The sequence below is a fragment of the Grampus griseus genome (genome assembly GCF_964374135.1).
Source record: "Grampus griseus genome assembly, chromosome: 3".
Lineage (NCBI taxonomy): Eukaryota > Metazoa > Chordata > Mammalia > Artiodactyla > Delphinidae > Grampus > Grampus griseus.
Window position 1 is genome coordinate 49,248,800 of NC_139019.1, and position 15,424 is coordinate 49,264,223.

Genomic DNA, 15,424 nt, shown 5'->3' on the forward strand with positions numbered 1-15,424 from the left:
CTTGGTCACCTGCTCGTCGTTTTTTTTTTTTTGTGGTTATCACATGCTTTGGAGTGAAACAGACTGGAATTGTCTTTGCTCCCTTACTTTCGTTGTTTCATGGTGGACAATTTGCTTACCCTCCCTAAGCTTCAGTTTTTCTCTTCTGTGAGTTGGGAGAGGAATACCTGCTTCTCAGGTTTATTGAAAGAAACAGGTGAGGTGGTGTATAATCACAAAGCTCTGTGCTCAGGGGAGAGCAAACACTCAACAGTAGCTATCAAGGAGACAAAACTCCTGGAAATGTGGGTAATAATGTCACTTGTCTTCTTCAGATTGCAGGGGCATGACCTTTTTTCCTTTATGACTTTAGTGTCATCAGACAACTTTTATTACATTAGTATATTTTGTTAGATTTTGTTCCAACTAAAGATTCAGTATAGCATTTCTAATGCTTTGTTTAACTTTGTATAATTTTTAATATAATCCTAAAGCTTTTTTGCTAAGAACCAAGAAATGTACTTGTTTTATCTCAGGTTTATGAAAGAAAATGCGAAATAAAATGAAACAGAGCAAAGGCATTTCAGACCAAAAGTAGCTTCACCAGGCTTTCCCAAGACCCTACATTAGCATCTGATAGAAAACAACATCCATAGCTTAAAGAAATGCACTGGAGACCTGTGAGGCTGTAGATCTAATTTTAATTAAAATTAAGATTTTCAGAAGGAGTGATTTCATTAATGCCCTTACTTAATAGACAAGTCCCAATCTGCATATCTGGACAATGCATATTCAAAGCAGGTGATGAAGGCTTGCAATATAAAGGCTCAGAAAGCAAATTGTTGGCTGACCTTGCTGACCTTGGACTGTATGGGCAGGCATGTGTCAAGTCCACATATCTGTGTCTCTTACCAAAAAACCTGTACCTCTTTAAATGCTCATAGGTATAAAAGCATGGTTGCTCTGTTTTTCTTACCTTGGCTCTTTCTTTCCTCTCCCAGAGTGGCTGTCTTGCATAGCCTTCCTCAGATTAGGTGGCCCAGGGGCCAGCTAAGCCTCTGACCCCCCTCTCAGTCAGTTCTCAGGGGACAAATCCCAGTAGACACTCAGGGAGATGTGGGCCATTGTTATATGGCTTCTGTTGAGCTTCCCTGGAAACAGGAACAATTTGAATTTCAACAACTATTTGTTGGCAATCAGAGCCCTGTGAACTTGAGCCTGTAGCTATGATTTGAATGTCTCCAGGAGGGCATGTGGCATGGCATAAGGTCACACTGTCCCAGTCCTATTTCATATTTTGATTTGGATGGTGGACCAGACAACATCTCATTAAGTGTGCAAACTAGATCATGTTAAGTAAGTGGCTTGAGTACCTGGCAGAGAAAGATTGGATTTCCAAGTAACCTTAGAGAATGAGTCAGACATAAACAGAGGAAGGTTAGGGGTGATTTTATATACGTATACATCGCCCGTCCCTCACATGGGGGGGAGAGAGAGAGAGGGAGAGAGACTGGGATCACCATATCCATGGTGTCTATGGCTACTTGGCCCAGGCTGACACTAAATAAATACCAGTTTAATTGAAGTGGCCTAACTAAATCATTCACTCAGAGAGATTAGGAATGCTTTTCTAGCAACCTGGTTCACAAAGGATCTGGAGTTCAGGATAGTTTTCTTATCAACTAAAAAGTAAACTTGGTAATTTTCAGCTGTCTTTAGTGCTAGTTGCTCTCATTGCCAAAATGAAACCTCAAAACAAAACAAAACAAAACAAAACAAAACAAAACCGTAGAACAATGAAGAAAAAAAAGCTGGTGTTCTTTTTACTGCTTCTGTTTCCTCTTTCCTTTATCCAGAAGATGCAGTTGGGGCTATGTATAGGAGATGCTGATGTAACTTTTAATTTCCATTTGGGGACTGATTGTGGTAGCCCTCATTCCCATTTATTGTTTCCACAAAATCTCTCCACACACAAGGAAACGCTGGGTCCTTTCAATAACTCTGGGCCAAGTTCTTTCTCCCCTGTGCTGTAGACACAGTTGGGATAGACGCAGCCATTGGAATCATGGATATCTAAGATCCTCTGGAGGGCAGAGTTTGGTGAAGAACCATAACTAACTGTTAGAAGACCAGCTTCAGGGTGAAGGGTGTCTTGTTCAAGGTGCTCCCTGCCGGATGCCTGGAGAGGGTGCCTCTGTTTACAGGAGTGACCTTCTTTGGGAGCCTACCTTCCCTGGAACATGCCAGTTCATATTCATTTCAAGTCCTGGAAGTTTCTTCTGCTGTGTGACCTCTGGATACTGTCTTAAGCAGTTATTTATCTCACTGATTATTCCACCCCCCCCAATGTTTTCTTTCAGTGTTTTACACCTTTTTTTTTTTAAGCTTTAAATAAAATTTACCTAGGCTAGAGAACTAACTCACAACTTGAAACAAAATAATTCTCACTTTCTTTGTGGACTTTCTCAGTGTCTTTAGATGTTTTTATTATTTTCAGTAGTTAGGCTCAATTTAGCGGAAAAGGATATTTGAAACAATTAATTGTTAACTCTCAGTGGTATAGATAAAATTATTGTTTAGCTTTTCTTTCTTATCTACCTTTTCTAGTTGTTTGATGGAGCTCTAGAAGCCAAGCTTTGGTGAAAAACAAACCCAGGATTAAATATAATAGACACTTGTCCCTTTTGCTTCTGTAACTTCAGGCTTTTTCCCCCTCTGTAAAATTATTGTAATGATACCTACTTCCCAGAACTGAAATGCTGATTAAATGCTCTGATCTATGTATTGCTCTTAGGATGGTGCATATAACATAACAAGGGCTTAATTAATGGCAATCATGTCATCAACAAAATGGAAAGACAGCCTACTGAATGGAAGAAAGTATTTGCAAATCATATATCTGATAAGGGGTTAATATCCAAAATATATAACTCAATAGCAACAAACCAAACAATCTAATTAAAAAATGGGCAAAACATGTAAACAGACATTTTTACAACGAAGACATACAGACAGATGGCCAACAGGTACGTGAAAAGATACTCAATATCACTAATCATCAGGGAAATGTAAATCAAAACCACAATGAGATATCACCTCATACCTACTAGAATGGGCATCATCAAAAAGACAACAAATAGGGCTTCCCTGGTGGCGCAGTGGTTGGGAGTCCGCCTGCCGATGCAGGGGACACGGGTTCGTGCCCCGGTCCGGGGGGATCCCACATGCCGCGGAGTGGCTGCGCCCGTGAGCCATGGCCGCTGAGCCTGCGCGTCCGGAGCCTGTGCTCCGCAACGGGAGAGGCCACAACAGTGAGAGGCCCGCGTACCGCAAAAAAAAAAGACGACAAATAACAAATGCTGGTGAGGATGTGGAGAAAAGGGAACCCTTGTACGATTTTGTTGGGAATGTAAATTTGTGCAGTCACTGTAGAAAACAGTATGGAGGTTCCTAAAAAAATTAAAAATAGAACTATCATATGATCCAGCTCTTCTACTTCTGAGTATTTATCTGAAAAAAATGAAAATACTAATTCAAAAAGATATTTGTACCCCCTTGTTCACTGCAGCATTATTTACAATAGCCAAAATATGGAGACAACCTAAGTTTCTATTGATAGATAAATGAATAAAGAAAATGTGATAGATAGATAGATAGATAGATAATGGAATATTATTCAGCCATAAAAAAGAATGAAATCTTACTATTTGTGTCAACATGGATGGACTTTTAAAAAAGTTAATTAATTTTTTATGTCTTTTTAAAACATCTTTATTGGAGTATAATTGCTTTACAATGGTGTGTTAATTTCTACTGTATAACAAAGTGAATCAGCTATATGTATACATATATCCCCATATCCCCTCCCTCTAGTGTCTCCCTCTCACCCTCCCTATCCCATCCCTCTAGGTGGTCACAAAGCACCAAGCTGATCTCCCTGTGCTATGCAGCTGCCTTTCTTTTTTTACTAGACTATTTCCTATATAGACTCTGGTTTTCTAAGCAGCAGAAACATTTTTCAAATGAAGTATTCCAAAGCTCCAATACATAAAACAGAAATATCCTGACTCCAATAGTCCTTCGTTGTGTGAGCTTTGGAAAGATTACTTAACCTTTCTGAGTCTGTTTTCTCTTCTATAAAATGGGGATCACAATAACTTGCTGCAAGGATTAAATAAACTAATCCATGTGATGCTGCCAGCTCAGCATTTGACATAACAGGCCCCTGATAAGTGCTATTTACTTTCTATGTTGCTCTCTCCACCCACCTCCCTTTACTCCAGTCCTACTCAGTGAGTTCCTGCTATGTACCCAGCACTTGCTAGGTACTGGGTAAAACAACAGTGAGCAAGGCCTGGTGCTTGACCTCAGGCTTAGAGAAGCCCTTTGCGTTAAAGACTTTTAGTGTGGCTTGGAGTTTGATGATACAGGACTTATAACTATATATATCAATATCAGTAAAATATAAGTTTACCACATATTGTAGGCAGGGTTCCAAAGTCAAGTTAAAAAGCATTGCAGAAGACAAGTGTTTTTGTGTGATATTCATGATTGTTTGATACCCAGGGTTGCAAAATCAAGTTTAAAAACACTGGGGTACACCAAACTGTATAGTTTTCACTCTAGAACTTCTAGAAACTTTACCTTGGGAAAATGCACGATGACTTTATAAGGAAATCTCTGGCAGTTCTGTGCACATTAGGGGCTCAAGGAATATTTGATTTGTAAATATCAAATCAGTGATGCACATAGTTTCTGAGACATTATAGGAGGAAAGGAAATTTCTAGCTGAGGCTACCGATTTTCTGTTGTCTCTACTTTTCTGTGTGGGATTCATGTTGGACCCAAAGATGAATCCAGTGTTGACAGGTAGCAAAGGGGGTGAGCAAGGCACTCTGAGAAGGACAGAGTAGATAAATTCTACTTTGTTGTGGCATAAGCCTTAAGCAACTATTTTTCTACGGAGGATTATGCATTACAGTAACTTAGTAAAACTTAGAATAAGAAGAAAACCCAGCATTCAGACTGTGCTTGAAAAGCTAGATAAAGCCTCCACAGAGTTGAATTCTAAGAGTTTTGATTTCTCTGTTGAGGATGTTTGTAATAATTCTGCATTTCATGCTACTTATTCTAACCCAGTGAACTTAATAGGGCATTTTGGTTAAATGTATGATTCCAAAGCTTTTCCCAGGCAGGAGGTAGGTATAGAACGGTAAGACTCATTCGACCGAAATCGCTAACATTTTAGAACAAAACAGAAGCACGGTTAAGCTTGTGAAGATTTAACTGTGTTTAGAGGTGATTTAATGTGTGTGTGGGGAAGCTGCTTTTCACTGTACCAAATTCACACAGACAATTTGGTACTTAGTTTCCTCCTAACATCTCCCTACCTATTTACCTTATTTCAACTCTCCTGTACTAGGTATTTGTTCCAGGAGCCACAATGCCCTGAGTCTATCCTGGTGCTGCCCTCACCCTGGCCTTCTGTTGTCTCATTCCTCCCCGTTTCCTTTCCATCTGCCTGCATGGATCGCCATATTGGTTTTCCAGATGTTTGGGCTTGAACTGGACAAGTGTCTCTTTTGGATCCAATCCTTCATCTGCCCTTGCTAAAGTAGTAACCCATCAGTCTATTAAATCAGTGCTCATAGGAGAAACTTAGAGGAGACCTGAGGGGCTCTGCTTCAGTTCCCCAATTGTATGCATTTTTAGGGGCTTTCTCAAGGCCAAAGTCCATCTTTAAAGACTATATATAGCTCAGTGTTTCCCAATCTTTCTTTCACCACCAATCTCTCTTACAATTTTCTTCCCTTCACCCCAATTTTTTTTAAAGAATTTTGTCTACCAAACAAAGGATATATTTTCCTATTAATTAAGGCTTTCACTTAGCTTGATGTAAGTATCAGCTCCCTGAGTTGATACGACTACAATCACGAGTGAAGAAACTTGATGTTTTAGCTGTGCTTACATATTTCAGATAAACATGTGACATACAAAGAGAGTTTTGATATTAAGAAAGCTCTACGACCCCAGGAGGATCAGGGATCCCAGGTTGGAAAAATCATTTAAACTAAAGAAATGATTCTAATGGTGAAGATTTCATTAGGTGGTACTATCTCAGGCTTGTTGGGAGATTTTGAAGGGAAATGGGGGTTTGATCTGCTGCTCAATTCATACTGTATGAACAGTTGCCAATATTTATTAACACATACCTTTCCTCATTCTCACGCATGCTATATACCATATGTGTGAAAATTTTCTCCTTGTAGAGGTATAGTTTAGGGGGAAGTTTTATGAAATAGAACTTTGTATGGATAATTTGTAATGTGAACTTAATTGTCACTTTTCTCCAAAGTTAGCAAATAATAGAGGATAATCTTAAACTAGTCCTAGAGGGGTTTCAAAAAATACGCTAAATGTCAAGATTGAATGATTAAGGAAAGACAAATGCCAGGTCTTCACTTCCCTCCATTCTCACCAAAAGATGGTTTTATTAGCACCTTTTTCCAGCAAGGGAAATCCTTAATCACACAAGCCATGTTTATTATTGAGAACTGACTTTTCTACTCATGGCAATTTGAAGAAATAAAAGACCTCAGCGCTTCATAATGTTTAAGGAGAGCCAAGAAAAAATCTGGGGACTTCCCTGGCGGTCCAGTGGTTAAGACTCCGTGCCTCCAAAGCAGGGGGCACAGGTTTGATCCCGGGTCGGGGAACTAAGATCTCGTACCATGAGGCAAAAAAAAAAAAAAAAAAAAGAGAGAGAGAGAGAGAGAATTTGAACTACTGGTGGAAGGAACAAACTGAAAAATCAATCAGGAGCTGAAGTGGAGGAATCTTTGTAAATGGCTATGAGAAGCACCTGAGAATTAATGTTGACAGACACTTAAATTGCTGTCAGATTTTACTAATGGAATCACATTACTACTAGAGCAAATTGTGTGGTTTTCAAATTTCAGCAATAAAGGAGAGGAGAGAAAAGTTCAGGCTTAAGAAAAAAAACTACATTCTCGAAATGCAATATGCTAGAGAGTGAGAGAAAGAATTGTTGGAAGTGGCAAGAAAGTAACTTTCAGGTATTTGGTAACCAGGACAGCAGATGTGAGAGAAGTCATTGTCAAAGAAGAAGTCGTTCTATACCTTTATTCTTTTGAACTTAATTGGAACTGGCAGGGGTTTTTTTCCCTAAAAATAAGCACTTAATTTTAGAATCATTTTCAATAAACAGAAAAATTGCAGAGATAGTAAAGAGTTCTTGTATACCCCATATCCAATTTTCTCTATTATTAGCATCTTACATTAGTATAGTGTATGTATCACAGTTAATGAACCAATATTGATACTTTTTCACAAACTGATGTCCATACTTTATATGGATTTCCTCTTTCCCCCTGATGTCCTTTTTCTGCTCTAGGATCCCATCCAGGATACCACTGGACATTTAGTTGTCATGTGTCCTTAAGCTCCTCTTGGTTGTGATAGCTTCTCAGACTTTCCTTGTTTTTGATGACCTTGACAGTTTTAAGGAGCAGTGGTCAGATACTTTGAAGAATGTATCTCGGTTGGGCTTGGTCTGATTTGCTTCTCATGATTACACTGGGGTTTTAGATTTTGGGGAGGAAGACCACAGAGATGAAGTGCCATACTCATCACATGCTGTCACCGTGACTTATCCCTGTTGGTGTGAACCTTGACCACCTGGCTGCGACAGTGTGTATCTGTCAGGTTTCTTCATTGCAGAATTACTCTTTTTTTCCTTTCCATACTTTTTGGAAGGAAGATACTATAAGCAGCCATCAACTAAAAAGTGGAGACCTTTGGAATCCTGCATGGGAGATTTGTCTGCTCTCCCCCGTTTACTTATTTATTTCATCATTTATTCATATCAATATGGACTCATGGGTATTATTTCATATTTGGGGTCATAAGTCAATACTCCTTTATTTTATTGTTCAGATTGTTCCAGCTTTGGCCATTGGAAACTCTTTCATGTGGCTCCTGTGTCCTGTTGACATACTCCCATCATTTTAGTTTTTAATTTTTTGTTTGTTTGTTTTTTTAGCACTTCCTTACTTGTGGTGCTACAAGAAGCTCCAGGCTCATCCTGTATATTTCCTGCCTCAGTCCGAGAATCAGTCATTTCTCCAAAAAGCCCTAGTTCTCTTCCTTGGAGAGTGGTATTATAAATCAAGATGTGGGCCCTCGCCAGAGGCTATGCTCAAGTCTCAGTGCTGGGAGGGAGTGACCTACTATGAACTATCTTACTCCCTACGAACCCCCTTTCCCCATTTCATGGGAAGCCTGGAAAAATACAGAAAGAGGTCAAAGAAAATGAAAACTAGCTTAACTATCTGCCCAAGAAGGCTTGATATCCAGAGATTCACTTGCAGAGGTCTTCAGTTTAACCTGCAGTCATCATAACATCAGTTCAAACATATATTTGTTGCTGAAGATGTACACAGCCTGGCATTTGCAATCCTCCTTTCACCTCACCTTTGAAACCCTCTGGTGAGAAGTTGGCTTGCAGCCTAAGTGTGTGTGGGTTTATAGCTTGCAGTTTGAATTTCACTGCACACAGTTTAGTTGCGTGGAGCCCCATTTCACTTCATTACTGAGCCCTTGAATAAATGTGTTTCTTCATCAAACCAAACAAGCAAACAAAATCACGCTTGCACTTAAAGGAAAAGAATGCCTGCTATCCGTGAACCCAGTAAAACTCCCACTTGCCATTGCATGTATGCAACCAGCAAGGTGCAAATCAACGATCACACATTTCTCTGCTGCGGGAGCGCACGTCTGTGTGATCAGAGGTGCGCTGCAAATGAAACTTAGCCCGATGCTTTTGCAGAGCCGTAATTCTCTTAGGAAAGTGAGAGGGAAAAGAAGCTTTGAAAATAGAACCAACAAAAAAGAAGCAGGTACATAACTGGATAATAATCACAGAGAGCGTTGTGGTCAACTGGTCCAACCTCCTTATTTTATTGAGAAGAAAAGAGCTAAGTCCCTTGCCAATCTTACTGAACTAAGTAGGGGCAGCCCGGAACTGGAGTTCAGGTTTCTGAGTCCGAAGCTGGTGCTATTTTCATGCTGCTTTATAGGGGATGCTTAGAGTCTTAAACCTGGTTTATGTTCAGTGTTCTTGGCAAGTTAGGAAATAAATAACTTATACATACATAAGTTTTTATTTTTCCTCCTGGGGGGAAGTGTATAGTGGTAGAAAGCAGGGTATAATCTTTGGAGGTATCATTCTTAGCCCCTCAGATAGGCTTTGGAAGTCCTAGTTTAAGCATGCATCAGAAAAATAAGGGTCAGCATAGACAGAGGAGCTGCTGGCATTGAACATTGTTTTGTACCCAGCATTCTCGGCCTTACTATTAGGGATGTTTAAGTGATGTCCAAATCCAGGATACGGCATCATTTCAACAATTTTATTAAATCTCTGGCTACAAAGGGGAGAAACTCAGACTAGCACAAATTAAAGAAGGTAATTTAATTAAGAATGTAACAATTAGTGTCATATACTGAAGGACAGGAAATAATGTACCACAAAGCTTAAGGAGGATTGGATTTAAAGGATTCTCAGAGGGTTCTAGAGTTGATAAGTCAGTAAATATTTACTAAGTAGCTGCTATACGCCAGGTACTTGGGGACACGTAAGTGAAAAATTCAAAGTCATTTCCTCAAGGAGTTGATGTTACAGTGGGACAATTTGAACAGTAAACATGCAAATGGATTAATAGGATTAATTCATTTACTGATAAATGCCGTGAAGAAAATAAAACAGGGAAATGTAATAGACAGTAATGGGGCAGGAGGTTCTTTAGCTGAGGTGGTCAGGAAAGGCCTTTCTGAGGAGGTGACATTTGAGTTATGAGAGGGAGTCAGGCATGTGAAGATCTGGGGAAGACACTTCCAACTAGGAGGAACAGGAAGTACAAAGTCCCTGAAACAAAACTGAGCTTTAAATGCATGGGGATGGAATAAGGCTGGTGTGGTTCAAATGAAAGAATTGAGGAGAGAAATAAGGGACATAATGTGAAAGGAGTAAGCAGAGGACAGATCGTAGAGGGCCTTTTAGACTTTGGTGAGAAATTTGTATTTTTACGTGGATGCAGTGGAAATTCATCAGAGTGATAAGCAGTATAGCAATAACTGATCCTGCTGCTATTTGTAGAACTGACCATAGTTAAAAGATTATTGCAGGGGCTTCCCTGGTGGTGCAGTGGTTGAGAGTCCGCTGCTGATGCAGGGGACATGGGTTCGTGCCCCGGTCCGGGAAGATCCCACATGCCGCGGGGCGGCTGGGCCCGTGAGCCATGGCCGCTGGGCCTGCGTGTCCGGAGCCTGTGCTCTGCAGTGGGAGAGGCCACAACAGTGAGAGGCCTGTGTACCGCAAAAAAAAAAAAAGATTGTTGCAGAAATTTACTGAGAAATGATGATGAGGTGGTGGTAAAGAATTGGTGAGGGGTGGTCAGAGTCAGTATAAATTTTGGAGATAGAGTTCATGGGACTTGCTGATGGATTAGATATGGAATATGAAGGAAGGAGAGGAATTGAGGATGACTTGTAGGATTTTTGACCTGAGCAACTCAGTGGATGTTGGTGCCTTTGTTGAAAAGAGGCAGGCGAATAAGTCTCTACCCATCTAAGATGATGTGGACTGAGGGATCAAACATTCTTTTGGCCATGTTAAGGGTGAGATAATTTTTAGACAGCCATAGGGAGATGTCACATAGGTGGTTGGATACTTGCGTGTCAAGCTCAGGCACAAATAAAGACTGCTCATGCAGAATTGAGTTGTCACAACGTGTTTACTTTGTTTAAAGCCAAGGGATTGACGGAGACTAACTAGAAAGAGAATATTGAGATCAGAAGAGAATCAAAGGCAGAATCCGGGAGGCGTGACAGTGATGAAAGGTCTGGTGGAAGAAAAGCCAGCAAAGGAGATAAGGAAAGAGACTGGAGAAAGTCGGAGGAAACCTCACAGCATAAAACTGTAAAAAATTGTTTCAAGAAGTGTCAACTGTGTCAAATGCTGCTGAAAGGTCAAGTAGGATGAGGGCTTAGCGGTCATTTGCAACTTTAATAAGAGTTATATCAATGAAACAATGGGGGCAAAATCCTCATTGCATTGGGCTGAACAGAAAATTGGAGGCAAGGCAATGGAGACAATGAGGATAGATAACTTCTCTGTAATGGGGGGAAAAAAAACCCCAGAATGTGTGGACACAGATTCAGGATTAGTTTGATGGTGGGAAAATATCATTCTTATCCGATTGCATTTAGTTTTTCTGTGAAGTATGAAGTGAGATCTCTGGTATTAGATTCTTTTTTCTCAGCTCTTATTTTCCATTTTCCCAGAATACTGAGAACAGCACCTTAGCTCTCCTGTAACTTTAGCTTGCAAGTGTCTTTGGCTTGCCATGGTACCGACTCTGGCCTCAAATCGACGTTAACATTATAGCAGTGATGACCAACATGGTCTTACAGTGGTGTTTATGTCTCAATTCAGATTCTTGAGAGGGACGGCCATAGCTCATGCTAGTTTGTTGGCTCTGGGTCAATGTCTACTTCTGATCCCACTAGTTATAGTAGGAGGTCTTGGTTAGCTAGTAGAAACATGCAACTTAGGCCTAGTCCTTTATCATGGGCTTTTCCAAAGAGGACAATGTGAATTGGAAAGTGTCTTAATTTCCTGTGGCTGCTGTGACAAATTACCACTGATGTAATGGTTTAAGGCAATAGAAATTTATTTCCTCACAGTTCTGGAGGCCAGAAGTCCCAAATAAAACCATCAGGAGGGCCAGGCTCCCTCCTGAGGCTCTAGAGGAGAATTCGTTCCTTGCCTCTTCTACTTCTGGTGGCTGCTGGCATGCCTTGACATTCTTTGGCTTGTAGCCGCATCACCCCAATCTTTGTCTCTGCTTTCACATTGCCTTCTCCTCCCTGTGGGTCTCTCCTCTGTGTATCTGTTCCTATACTCCTTTTACCTCTATCTTATAAGAGTACATATGACTGCATTTAGGACCCATCTGGATCACCCAGAGAGGTCCTCCTTTTAAGTTCTTTTACTTAAGCACATCGTTTGCCACATAAGGTAATAATCACTCTTTTTGTCATATAAGGTAATTTTCAAAGTTCTAGAGATTAGGGTATGAACATATACTTTTTTGTGTCTGTGTGGGGTGGGGACACCATTCAGCACACTGTAAACAGGTACTTGAAAACCTGAAAACATCTTCCAGGGCTTTCCTCTTTGTCAAACATTTTCTAAAGGATAAGAATGGAGATGAAGGATGCAAGGGTTGGATTCAAGATTTTGCCTAAATCAGTCTCTGAGTAACCATCGTATCAAAAGGACTTGTGTTAACTTAGATATATTGACACATAGTCCCAATGAAAAATAGTACCATTTGGCACCATGTTGGTCATGAAATGAGAAAATGCATTTGAACCAGACCTATTTTCTTCTCATTGAACATCTATACATACATAATGGAAGCAATAGATGACTGTGGAGAGAAATTGACTATACATGTCTTCCTTGATTTATGATGCGGCTATGTCCTGATAAACCTATCATAAATAGAAAATATCTTAAGTTGAAAATGCATTTAATATGCCTAACCTACTGGACATCATAGCTTAGCCTAGCCTTCCTTAAACATGCTCAGAACACGTACATTAGAATACAGTTGGGAAAGATCATCTAACACAAAGCCTATTTTATAATAAAGTTTGAAGATCTCATGTAATTTATTGACTATTGTACTGAAAGTGAAAACCAGAAATGTTGTGTATGTGCAGGATGGTTGTAAGTGTATTGGCTGTGATCACATGGCTGCCTGGGAGCTGCCCCTGCCCAGCAACAGGAGAGAGTATCATACTGCATGTTGCTAGCCCAGGAAAAGATGAAAATTCAAAATTTGAAGTACAGTGGGTACTGAATGTGTACTTCTTTCACACTATCATAAAGTAGAAAAATTGTAAGTCAAACCGTCTTAAGTCAGGGACCATCTATACAGGTATTTTTCCATCTAATCTGGGCTTTGTGAAGTGTAGTCAAAAAATTTATTAGTGAAACAGTCAGCTTTTACCTTGCTGTCCTTTCTTGTCAGTTGTCAGTCAAAGAGGGGAAAAATATAGAAATAGAAAGTAGCTTCTGGGCTTAGAAGAACATGAGAAAAAATATTTACAGCTTTATTCAGGCTGTTGGAGTTATTTCCTTGGCTACATTTCCTTGGTGTGTTCTTTGTGAAATTCCCTCGTCCTGCTCTCTTAGCCCATGAAAGCACAGTTATATTGCTGACCTTGAGTCAACCTTTCCTGAGGAAATCCTCCTTTTGAATAGTTATTCTTGTCAGCACTTTTTTCCTCCAGTCATCCATCTGCCAAGTCTCACCTACTAAGTTAGAGGAGAGGAATTATTCTAAGTGTCCTGCTCATAACTTTCTCTTCTGGGATGACTAAAAATCCCAGGGTTATTTCCTGTGAGAAGCACTGTCCTCGTGTTGATATCTAGTCTGCCTAATTTGACTTTAGATTAAACAGGGACCTGTTTATTCTGGTCCGTGGAGTGTTCACAGTATCCACAATTACCAAGCCCACTAGTTTTGCTTCTGTTCTCACCCCTGGGAATAATAACGGCCTCTACAAATTGTATGAAGGAGGACCAAAGCTTTGTAGGGGAAGAACATGGGGGGGACTCCTCTTGGGCTCTTTAGCCCCTGGAGGAGCTCACTGCTCATTTCTACCCTCACAGTGGTCTCTGGAGCCGCTGACCTGCCTCCCATGCAGAGAGCAATGGCCACACCCGGGGTCTCCCTCCTCTCTGTTTAGAGGCAGCCATAAACGTCCTTGTAGTGGAGCCTTTTGGGATGGATTAGAGAGGCTTAGCTACTTTGCATAGTGTCAGGTGGAGAGGATCTATTTAAATTAAGCAATAGAGAATTACATTCCCAAAAGTACCTTTAGATGGCCAATGGTCTGAGCATTTAAGTAAATTTCTGAATCATCTAGAGCTAGATTCTAGACCTGAAAATGTCACTTCTAAACCTAAGACTGAGTGATTTTGACATCCTCTAGGTGTAGCCAAATATCCCTTGCTTTAACTTCTTTTCTCTAGCAGAGTATTTCATAACATGGTGCTGACTGCCCAACACCACCCTTCGGAAAACCTTTCTTATTTAAGGACAGAAATAAAATCCTTCTTTAGTTTTCTCTCTTTTTTTTTTTTTTTTTTTTTTTTTTGCGGTATGCGGGCCTCTCACTGCTGTGGCCTCTCCCATTGCGGAGCACAGGCTCCGGACGCGCAGGCTCAGCGGCCATGGCTCACGGGCCTAGGCGCTCCGCGGCATGTGGGATCTTCCCAGACCAGGGCACGAACCCGCATGCCCTGAATCGGCAGGTGGCCTCTCAACCACTGCGCCACCAGGGAAGCCCAGTTTTCTCTTTTTTAGGCAAGTTCCTTCGTATTCCTTCTTTGGACAGATTTTCTATTTCTTTAATCATTTTTCATGGCTTTCCCCACAAACTCTGCCTTGCCTCTACATTCTTACAAAAGTATGGAAACTAAAACTGCCAATGATGTTCATATACAGGTCTGACTGTCCCTCAGTACAGTACAAAGCTTATGTCTAGACAAGATATCACCACTCTCATTTTTTGCTTAAAGTGAATATTATGGAAAACCGGCTGAACTGTTCTACTGGTTGATTTTATGTGTCAACTTGACTGCACCATGGGGTGCCCAGATATTTGCTTAAACATTATTCTTGTGTGTGACTGTGAAGATGTCTCTGGGTGGAATTAACATTTGAATCAGTAGACTGAGAAAGTAGATTATCTTCCTCCATGTGGGAGGGCTCATCTAATTGGTTGAAGGCATGAGAAGAATAAAACGCCCGAGTAAGGGAATGCTTTCTCTCTTTCTGCCTGACTATCTTCAAGCTGGGACATCAGTCTTCCTCTGCTTTTAGACTTGGGCTCAGGCTAAAACTTACACCATTGGCTTTCCAAGCTTTCACGCTTATGGTCTTGGACTAGAACTGTACCATCTGTTCTCCTGGGTCTCCAGATTGTTGACTGCAGATCTTGGACTTCCCACCCGCTGTACTGCATGAATCAATTCCTTAGAGTAAATTTCTCTATCTATCTATCTATCTATCTATCTACCTACCTATCTATCTATCTCCTGTTGACTCTGTTCTCTGGAGAACCCAAACCAATACACTTGCCTTAGGCAGGAAGTAAATCTAGGATATTTACCTGTACCTGAAAGTATAAGCCATCAAAGATTTCTTGAGTCATGCCTATAGTAGGACACAAGAGTCAATCTTAAAGGGCTCCTACTGGTCAAAGATGGGAACATTTGAGCATAAAAATATGACTGCCATATGTCATGGCATCACGTCCAGCTTGGGCAGAAGTCCTTCCCCTAGTGACC